Source organism: Triticum aestivum, chromosome 3D (genome assembly GCF_018294505.1).
Source record: "Triticum aestivum cultivar Chinese Spring chromosome 3D, IWGSC CS RefSeq v2.1, whole genome shotgun sequence".
NCBI lineage: Eukaryota > Viridiplantae > Streptophyta > Magnoliopsida > Poales > Poaceae > Triticum > Triticum aestivum.
Genome location: NC_057802.1, coordinates 107,706,449 through 107,717,504, shown reverse-complemented (window position 1 = coordinate 107,717,504; position 11,056 = coordinate 107,706,449). Strand labels below are relative to the sequence as shown.

Genomic DNA, 11,056 nt, shown 5'->3' with positions numbered 1-11,056 from the left:
TCCTTATCGGCGGCTCCTGGAGCTCAGTGGGAAGGTACTTGTCGGGGCTTGTCTTCCTTCGCTTGTTCTGCCCTGCTGATGGCTCTATGGATGGTTGTATTAATTGAAGAACAAAGGTACCTGGTTCCACAGGCAACTTGAGGGCAGCGCGTTTTGACAGGTCATCGGCAATGCTGTTCTCCGCTCAGGAAACATGTTCTGCCTGTAGGCCATCGAAACGTTCTTCCAACTTCCTCACTTCATTCACGTAGGCCTCCATCAACGGGCTCTGGTAATCCTTGTTGACTTGCTTGACGACGAGCTGCGAATCACCTCTGGTGATGAGCTTCTTGATTCCGAGGTCTGCCGCGATCCTGAAATCGGCAAGCAACCCCTCGTAGTCCGCCGTGTTGTTCGTTGATTTTTCCTTAGGAAGTGCATCTGGATTACGTACTTGAGGTGCTCTCCGGTGGGTGCGACGAGTAGCACGCCAGCACCAGCACCTTGGAGTGAGAAAGTTTCATCAAAGTACATAATCCACTCACTGCTCGTCTCCTTGCCGGGAAGGGTGGTCTCTTGGATCTCCTCGACGGGCGTTGCGGTCCACTCTGCTATGAACTCTGCCAAAGCTCGGCTCTTTATCATTGAAGTACTTTCAAACCTGAGGCCAAAGCTCGACAGCTCCAGTTCCCACTCCACAATCCTCCCTGTCGCATCTGGGTTGTGCAAAATCCGTTGCAAAGGGAGGCGGGTGACGACGGTGATCTCGTGTGCTTGGAAATAGTGGCGCAGCTTTCTCGAGGCCATGAGAAGGCCGAAAAGCAGCTTCTGCATTCCAGAATATCTTGACCTAGCCCCCTGCAAGAGGGAACTGAAAAAATACACTGGGTGCTGCACCATCTTCTTCTTCTGTCCCGCTTCGCCCTTCCGCTCCGGCTCTGCCTCGGCGGGTCCGGGCCTTGCCGGGGGTTCTGATTTGCCGGCGTCAGGCTCTGCCGGGGAAGACCCCGGCTCGCCATCCGATGGCTCTGCTGCAAATGCTGCTTCTCCCTCAAGTTCCCTCTGCGCCACCAGCGCAGCGCTGACCACTAGATTCGTTGCTGCTAAGTACAGCAGCAACGGCTCCCGTGGTTTAGGCGCGACTTGTATTGGCGTGGAGGAGAGGTACCTATTCAAATCTTGCAGTGCTGCCTCTGCCTCCGGAGTCCATTTTACTGGACCCGCCTTTTCAAAACTTTGAAAAAGGGGAGGGCGCGCTCAGCAGATTTGGAGATGAACCTACTCAGGGCAGCAACGTAGTCGGCGAGCCTACGGACGTCATTGACCCGTTTCGCCACCTCAATCTGCTCGATCGCTTTGATCTTGTCAGGATTTGCTTCGATTCCGCGTTGAGACACAAAGAACCCGAGAAGTTTGCCAGAGGGGACACCAGACATGCACTTCTCTGGGTTGAGCTTGAGATTGATCTTGCGCAGGTTTGCGAATGTTTCTTCTAAATCTTGCACGAGCGTGGCCCTGTCCTTGGTTTTGACCACTATATCATCCATATAAGCTTCCATATTTCTACTAGTAGAGTGCCCGTGCATTGCCACGGGCCTTAAAAAAAATTAAGAACATTCTTTTGTTGATACTGGGTTATTCTTAGCATATCCATGTCTTCCTATTCATTGTCGATTGGTTGTTACTGATTGTATATCGAATGTCACACATCTACAAAAGATAGCCATAACATTGAAATCCTCTTCACTTGTAATCTATTTTGATAAAAATGTAATTCACTAACATATACTATCAGATCTAACGCATAAAACAAAGAAAGTGGTACAAAAACATAGAACTCGTTATTGTGCATTAAAAATGATAGGTGGCACATGGATGCCTTTTTATGCTTAAGACCAATCATCCCATGAAAGCATATCTATTTTTATTATCTATTAACTAACAAAAGAGCCCATGCGTTGCAACGGGAGAGAAAACATAACACACGCCCTTAACTCAACAACCATCACTCAAGACCACAATAGGTCCATCTCCTTTATTTTTGCGAGGCATCATATTTGTGTTGCCGCTTATCCTCCTTCTCACCCTCGCCGGCGATGGCCTCGATGTTCACACAAAACAACAAAAAACGTGTGTTAAATATGGTTAATCCTAAGGCGTCTCTCTCTCCCTCTCTCCTCCCTCTCTCTCTCTCTCTCTCTCTCTCTCTCTCTCTCTCTCTCTCTCTCTCTTTCTCTCACTCTCCCGATGAGAAATCTGTTGTTTTCCCCTGCGACATTTTTCAGAGGTATGCATGTGTAGTTATCGATGTTTTCTTTTCCGTACATGGTTATAGTGGGGTGTTTATTTGCAATCCGGATCGCCACCGGTATGAAAAAAACGAATTATAGGTTTGCTTCCATAACAATATTTTCAAAATATTTAGCAGCTAAAATTAACATCATATTTAGATTCCACACATTTTTCTAATAAAATTTCATATATAATATGTTAAAATCAAAGTTACGATTTAAAAGATACAGATAATTTAGAAAATCATTTGGTTTGACTCAAATATATTTCAAAATAATATTTAAAAATACTTAACAGGTAAAAATAATCTCATATTCATATTCTACAAATTTTTCTAATCAAATTTCATATATAACATGTTCAAATCGGAGTTACGGTTTAAAAGATATGGATGATTTTAAAAAGCATTTGTTTGACTTAAATATGATCCGCGGATGAATTACCTAAAACATCAGGGGGGTTTCGAAAAATGTAAAATAACGGTTCGGGTGTGACTTAAATCGGGACGGTGGGTTGATTTCAAGAAAAGACAGGGACTTTTCTAAAAAAAAGGCCATGACGGACGAAAGAAACCCAATTTGCTTTATTATTAGGTAAAGATTAAAGAGAACACATGCAGGATTTTGTTCCCTTATTCCACGATTCTACAACCAGACACTTGATTGCATTTTGCAATTCCCTGGCAAACCATTACACATGAAATTAGGCACTTGAAATCATACAGGTTGCGACACATACCTAACTATCAAGAACCATGGCAACACAAAATATTTTAACATTTTTCCATCTACTATTCATAGCTTGGACAGGCCCCATCTATTTTTCTTGCCTTGGAAGGACTAAGGCCCCTCCAACTGCGCTCAACTTCTAGTATATCTCTTCTTTGAAGGCCATGAGAACAGTCATTCGGTAAGATGGTTCGTGATCATAAATGGCAATTATAATAACTTTGCATCTAATTTTTTGCAGTAGGCTTTTAACCTAGTGTTTTCTAAAAAAAGATACTCAAGTGAATAAAGCATTGCTCGAGATAGCATTGTGAGTTGGTTCGTGCTAAGATCATGCGAACTTTCACAAGGATGTCAATAACGACCACCTCACCTAGTAGATTCTCAAGGAAAAATATCCTATTCTATACATATAGCAAACCTATATTATTTTTTAGTGTAAATTAAGGCTTGAGATTCAGCTTTGGCTTATATTTTGTTCAATCTTTAATTCTGTATACATGGAAGAATATTGCATTTACAAATCAGAACTTGTCTTATTATTAGCAGCAAATATTTTTTGTACAATATTAAACAAGTCGAAGCTCATTTCTCCCTCATACGTTCGGCCGTGTTCAAATGGGTGCCCAGCAGACTCCCCAAATTCAACCATCTAGGCTCTCCCAAATCCAACTCATATGTGGGGAAGAAATGTAGTTGTACGGACTATTCGCCATGTTATCTCCAACATGTTGTTCCAACACAAGAACTCCACCCTACAACACACCCTTCCCACTCAGTTTCCCTGTAGCGGAACATATTTTGCTGGAACCTGTCCATTAAAACCGGATGACGCATGTAGAAGATTATAGGATGCAACTCAATTGTATTCATGGGAGTCTGTTACAATATAAACAGGGGATGTCCCGCGAGCCAGGGAGGCGTCGGCACCGTGGCAGACGCGGCGGCATGTCATGGTGTGGAACTCGGGCCAGGGGGAAATAGTGCATAAGCTAGAACACCACTCACTATTACCTATACCATATCCTCCATTAAGGAAGAACTCACTAAATGAAGGGGGGAGCACCACACCATACCAGAAAGCACGAAACTCTTGTTAGTGTAAAAAGGAAAATAACATATATACACAGAAGAAATGACTTGAGAAAACTAACCAGATGAGTAGCCTACTGATCTGTAACTAATTATGCGTATTATGTAGCATAATAGCTGATGTGTATTCTGTAGCATAATAGTACAACTCAGCAGGAAAACTGATAATCTGTATGCATTTTCTGTCAAAGTCGACGACCTGTTCATACCAATGTACTTGTCCATTATCTTCCTTGAATCAGATGCAACTATATATACACACATGTCGATGATTTAAGGAGTCAGTCAGAAGACAAGGGGGAAGTAAACAAGGATATGTCGAATCTGCCTGTGAACGAAAGTACTATTACCTTTTTTTCTTCTCAGATCCCATACTCCATTTACATAATCATAAACTCTGTAATTGAACGGATTAAAGAATAGGCTGCCATACAAACATTACAACAATGTTAGTGATGTACCTCCTGTGACATTTCACAAAAACGGCATTTTTCTACACTTTGAGTACAAGATTTCCTACAGAAGATTTGTGCTGAAGCTTGAAACCCATAAAACAAAAGACAAGACAAGCAAATAAGGGTTAGAAACCAAAGCTCTAAGAACCAGAATTCAAGATGTGATAATCCTATGATGTTGAGCTGCGCATCTTAGCACATTGGAAAGTGTCTCTTACTTGATGAATATAATTTCAAAACACGATTTTAGTCTGCAAAACAATCAGGTCAATGGAACAATGGCATCTGAGATATTTTTGAGAACACAGCGGCTCGAGATGGCATCTCAGTTCGGCCTAGGAAGCATGCGAGGCAGTGAACCTTGGTGAGGCGCAAATGCATGAGCATCCCATCTAGGGTGTTCTCCCTCTCTATGTCAGTCGAGGCCGGCAGGCCGATTCCACCATTTAGTACACAGTATATATATAGTGTATTTAAAAGAATTTTTATCCACCATAACATATACTCCCTCCGTTCTAAATACAAGTCTTTCTATGGATTTCAATACAAACTACATACGAATGTATATAGACATATTTTAGAGTGTAGATTCACTCATTTTGCTTCGTATGTAGTCCGCGGTGGAATATCTAAAATAGACTTATATTTAGAAACAGAGGGAGTAGTATTAATTATATTACCAGAAATTCAGTGAACAAATTTTAACACATCTACACATATTTATATTGAGCTTTTCGACAGAATTTGAAACATCCTAGATGTCTCCTTACTAATCAACTCCCCTTTTTTGGTTTGATTATTCACGCCTCTATACAAATCAATTTGGTTTACTATCCTTAACAGTATAAAGTTCAAATCACTTTCCTCCCAAATTATTTACTTCTCGCAATATTGGTATCTTCAGACCCAAATAACAAAATACTATTACTAAGTAAATTCAAGAGAGGTAATGCACATAGAAATACTAAGAAGTTAAGTGCACCTTCATGCGTGGATTGGTAGTAGGTTTTTACAAAATAAAAATTGCACTACATACATAGATATCAGAGAATTTAAATCTGACATGCATCCTAACAAGAGAAAAAATATCCCCAAACTCACATGGGTAAGCAAATTAATTGTGGATACATAGATCCTTTTACGTGTGCATATAAATAGCAATATAAATGAATCAACCAAGCCCCAGCATGCTGACCTTATAGATGACTGCAAGGAATTGTTTCTCTTGTTTCATTGTGACAGTGGATAGGATCGTCTCCTTTCTAGTGCCTACAAAGCAAAGACCAATTGACATAAGATTGGAAAAGGGCTATGCCATTGAAAAAGTGAGCTAGACGGGGTTGCTGACGGCAGAGACATGCTATATGTACCAAGTATGTAGACTGTAGTGAAGAAATGCATCATGTTTAACATCAGGACATGCTATGTATTAAGTTGACAATAATTTCCAGGCAGGCAAAATTTAAGAAAAATGATGCATGAATCTGAATTGCACACTAAATGATTCAGAATTGAATCTAAGAACAAAACTAAGAGTGCTCCTCCATCTAAACAATCCACAGGTACTCGTTAAACTGGAATTATTTATCACCTTCACTTAGCCATAGTAATTCTGAAGACTGAATATCAGAAACAACAATTCTAATAATCATTACAAGGGAAATTACCCATATTCTTGTTTGAGGCTATAGGTAGTAAGACTGGCGGGTTTTCCTCTGTTTTTATTTCTTTGTGAAATCCGACTATCAACTCTCGATGAGGATAACTGGAAGTAGCTGACCAGCAGACTCGTAGCAACAACAATATGAAGTTTATGGATATATGATATTTCTCATTGCAATTAATGCCACTAAATTTCTTGATCCATCAAAATCATGCATAAGTACAAAATAAAATGAATCTGAGTTGAGGGGAATAAGGATCAAACGAAAGAATGAATGGATCGCGCACATACCATTCATAAGTTCTTCTCTGGTTGGAAATGGAACCCAGTACGTGTCGCTGCAGCATCCTTCTCTTCGGTGCCGAGGAACCCCATTTGGCCATCAACTCCAGTGCCACCCTCAACATCTTCTATAACATGTCCGTTTCCACCACTGACATCTTCTTCGCCAGCTCAGTCACGAAGCCCTGTCCACCATGTTTCATTTTGTATTACATTACTCTCACATATCACACATAGTACTATTCAACCATGCATATCAGTGAAAATATAGGAATGGATCTCTATTACAACAATAACTACACACTTTTTCCAGAGTGACTTATATATATGTTTGCTACAACTATCTTGTACACACCACCCTTGCTGCAAAATCGGCTGCGGTCTCAGGTTCCTTCTCCCACTAACCACCTGTGTCACAATTTTGTTGTGGTTATTCTGAATAGCTGTCGTTGTCTCCCTCTGAGACTTGTGCGTGAGAAGAGGCGACCCATTGAACACGCATTGTTGTACGCCAGGCAAGAAATCTCCGCACTGCACCACGCACCGCCGACCAGAATGTCAAGTTCATGATCAAAATTAAGAAGTGTTCTTGGCTTCCAGCCTTGGCCAAAAACTGCCACCAGAACGCCGTGTGGTCTCTCAAGAGGCGGGGAAGATTCTGGGGAAGCACCAGGACATACCTTCTACATCTCGGGTGGCTAGTGGGTGGCGTTGATCTCTTCGCCCCCTAGCAATGGCTCCATGGAGGGTTAGAGATTTTTTGGAGCGTGCTTTTCCACTGGATGAGATGTGTGCCTCCCTCCCATGAGCTTGCGACAATGCGCTCGTGACCGTTGTCCTCCGTGCGTCATTTGCCACATGAAACTGAATGAAGAAACAGTAAGCATATTGCTTCATGAAAACTCAAATACTATTGCAACTAAATATATAACACGGTAATGAGAGTTTCAAGGTTCTTGTGTGTATAGTCAGCCGGCAATAAGGTACAAATATGTTCTTCTTTAATCAGTTTTATGTTTGTAGCACTGACAATACTTTTAAGCCACTGTGATGTAGGGTCGAACCCTAGATGGCCGATCTTTCACGAAAGGAGCGGATCCCTACGAAGAACGTGATGAACACGAGGGGAAACATGAGGGGAACACGAGAGAAATCACTCAACCAACAAGAATAGATCACACATGCACTAGATCGATGAACACAATGGTAAGATACAAGATCCAAAGTCAACAACGGACGATACAAACGGTAACCGGTTCTTCTCCGTGAGGAGGTCTTGAATCCACGAGGGGATCTTCCCGTGAGGGGTCTTGAATCCAAGGTGGATCTTCTCCGTAGAGGGGCCGCAGTCTCTCTCGTGGAGTAGATCCGATATGAATGAGCAAAGCTCTATCTCTAAATGAGCTAATCCTTTGCTAACCCTAACTAGGAGGAGGTGGGGGAGTATATATAGTCTAAGGGATGAAGGGGTACATGGGCCTCGGCCCAGATGCGCTGCACGCAGGCAAAGGGGGCCGGATGTCCGGGCGACGGGCCGGATGTCCGGGCCTTCCCGAGACGCCGGATGTCCGGGCGTTGGGGCCGGATGTCGGGGCTGGCAGGGTCCAGCTTCTGTGATGGGGCGCCAGATTTCCGGGAGCTGGGCCGGATGTCCGGTGGCTCGCGACAGGCCGGATGTCCGGGCTTGGGGGCCGGATATCCGGGCTGACTTGGTTCAGCTTCGGGTGTCTTCTGTGATGGGCGCCGGATTTCCGGGGGTCGGGCTGGTCCGGATGTCCGGGCTGGGGCCGGATGTCTGGGGCCTGTAGCAGCTGTCTCTTCTTCCTTCTCCTTCCTTTGCTTCCGCGCACGCTTGTCCTGGGTCCTTGGGTTCTCCATGGTCTCCTCGGGTGTACTTGAGTATGAACAAGGTCCGCGCTTGAAGTAGCATCCATGTCTTGCATGCGGAAAGGGAAGATTCGGAAAGGAGCGAGCTCACCTTAGGTCCAATGGCGTAGGCTCGAGTGTACATGGGGATGATCGTCGGATGCTCCGCATTATCTCCCCTCCCTTGGGAAAGATCCGACCTCGGATCGAAATCCTCATCACCATGGAAACGGTTGTCGTGGACGGACTTGTAATTGGACGGAGTGGAAGTCATGGCGCAATCCAAGTACTCCAAGGTGTCTCCGGAGTGGTATACATGCAAAGAGAGCAAACACAAACGACACTCGGAAATACAATGGTTAGCGCACACAAAGTGTCCATCATGTAAGAATGAGTCCCTGCGGCAAGATTGTTCGTGACAAAACATATGAAGCTTATCCAGATGATAGAGAATGATATGCAAAGCGTTCATGAGAGAAAAATCATACATTGTGCACACAAATGTGTTGTTAATATGATGAATGCAACCACGATGCAAAATGATGTGATAGTGAGACGGTTTATCAATAGCATGAATATGGCAATGGATGCTCAATATGAATAAGTTATCATGCAATTGATGGTAGGCAATATGATCATGATGTATGAATATGCCATCAAGAAAGATCACAACAAATTTGCTAAGGAAGTGTACAAGCTCATATATCATGGATGTCATCGAAATACAAGATGCAACAAGGCAATCATAATGTGAGTCAATCCATGCATAAGATGCAAATTTGCTATGGGTATGATATGTCCATCGAGCATGACATGTATGAGCACAATCAACAAATATGAAGGTGGGGGTGCAATGTGTCAAAGGAGTGTTGATGTACCAATACTCGATGTCGTGGAATGAGTGGAGGTTGGAAGGTGCATCCAATAAGTGCGAGCACTCCTCAATGTGAAGGTCCATAGAGCCAATCTCCAATGTTGCTCTTTCGTTCGTGAGATGTAACATGTAGACAACAAGAAGGAAACAACAATGAAAGAATGACCCATGCAATATGCATATTTGAGAATGGCTCAAAGGGAATGAGTTCACCTTTATGAGGATGTCAAAAATGTTGGTGTTGCACATCATGTACGCCTTCACATAACCAATATGTCTCGTGATGGTACCGCCTTGTGAATCCTTCAAAATGAAAGAACATGACAAACACTCGGAAAAACAAATGAGGTTAGTGCAAATGTAGCACCTATCATTCGAGTGGTAAGATACCCAACAAGTGTTCTCATCATTCTTATCATAAGAAAGGGCAAGGTGTGGTATGGTAGGGAAGCATAAGATGCAGCTACAACCAAAGACAATAGGCTTAAACAAACAAGCATGCATCACAAGTAATATGTCCAAGTCTCCAAGATCATTAAGCATAGAGGCAATTATTGGAGGCAAGCGACAATAAACAAGATATATCATGTGAGAGGCATGAGCATATATGTCATCAACCCAAGAAAGCGAGTAATGGAACATGGGTGATGCAACAAAGCAAGCAATCATAGAGATCAAGTCAAGCAAGCTAGTAGTGCGAAGATGCAACGTACTAGAAGGAATCATGGCAAGCATGTCATGTGTGCAAATAGTTGGCATATATAATGCACATGACATTTCACAAGCATAAAGGCAAGATATGAGCAAAATAGCATCAATAGCATGGGGCACATGATAAACATGGCAATAGCAACAACTATCTCCACCAAGCATGCAAATACACATAGAAGTAGCCTAATGGTGAATCATATGTAAGTGCAAGCAAGGGTCACAATTGCATGTCAAAGGCATGGAAAGAGGTGTAACATGCAAAGTGAACACGATAGAATGGGCATAAGGTAACAAGTGATAAATAGCCCAAAGCCGTGTGAGATCCAAGTAGAAGAGATGCGCGTAGTCCTTGCGCAAATGGAATGGTGGTAACGATAGTCCACGGGATCCCAAATCGTCGTTGCTCTCAAGAGCTTGTTTCGTCAACTCTTGGGATTGAGAGGTTGACGAGTATACATGAGTACCTACACAAAACAAAGGCAAAGGAAAAATTGTGTGTGCGTGGTAGATGTACACATCATCCATTATGATGCATACGTGCAAGTGTTGGTTAGCACAAAATAGCCAATGCTCAAATAAATGAGATGTGTGATATAGAAACATGTCATCCATCATGATAGGTTTGTTATTATGTATAGCATAATGGAGACACAAATTATGTAATGCATCATGGGAAATATGTAGAGCATTGTTATTCATGGTATGCATACGGTGCAAGCAATTATGGGAATCATGCAAAGTATGGAATGCATCAAAATCTCCTAATATGTATGAGGAAACTATGGGGGTCTCCTCATGAGCATTTGTAGAAACATCACATGGAGAATATTGACAACATCCAAAACAAAGCATATTTGGAACAATGTGATCATGGCATGGTATATTAGATGAATTGCACAAATCATGTAAAGGAAGCCTAGCAATATCATCACACGAAAAACAAAAGCCAATGACCATCATCTCGTCATCTATGCCATAAGTGCAAATGGGATTTATCTTAATGGGGCATGCATAGTTACTATGTTGAGATTGAAATGAAGCAATATGAGAGATCTCACTCATAGCATATGACAAGTTCAATGAATTGTCAAACATGCAGTGACCAATAGAATTT

At 42.5% G+C, this 11,056-nt stretch overlaps 1 long non-coding RNA gene across 1 annotated transcript; it reads right to left on the bottom strand.

Annotated features, from left to right (window-relative positions):
• Positions 1 to 3,477: 3,477 nt before the first annotated feature.
• On the bottom strand, positions 3,478 to 8,528 carry LOC123074284 (uncharacterized). The gene is made up of 6 exons (XR_006435921.1): positions 8,470 to 8,528; positions 7,172 to 7,355; positions 6,501 to 7,022; positions 5,742 to 5,815; positions 4,442 to 4,515; positions 3,478 to 4,339 (listed from the first exon to the last, which is right to left on the bottom strand). It is a non-coding gene; the product is annotated as an uncharacterized lncRNA (long non-coding RNA).
• Between the last annotated feature and the right edge of the window lie 2,528 nt (positions 8,529 to 11,056).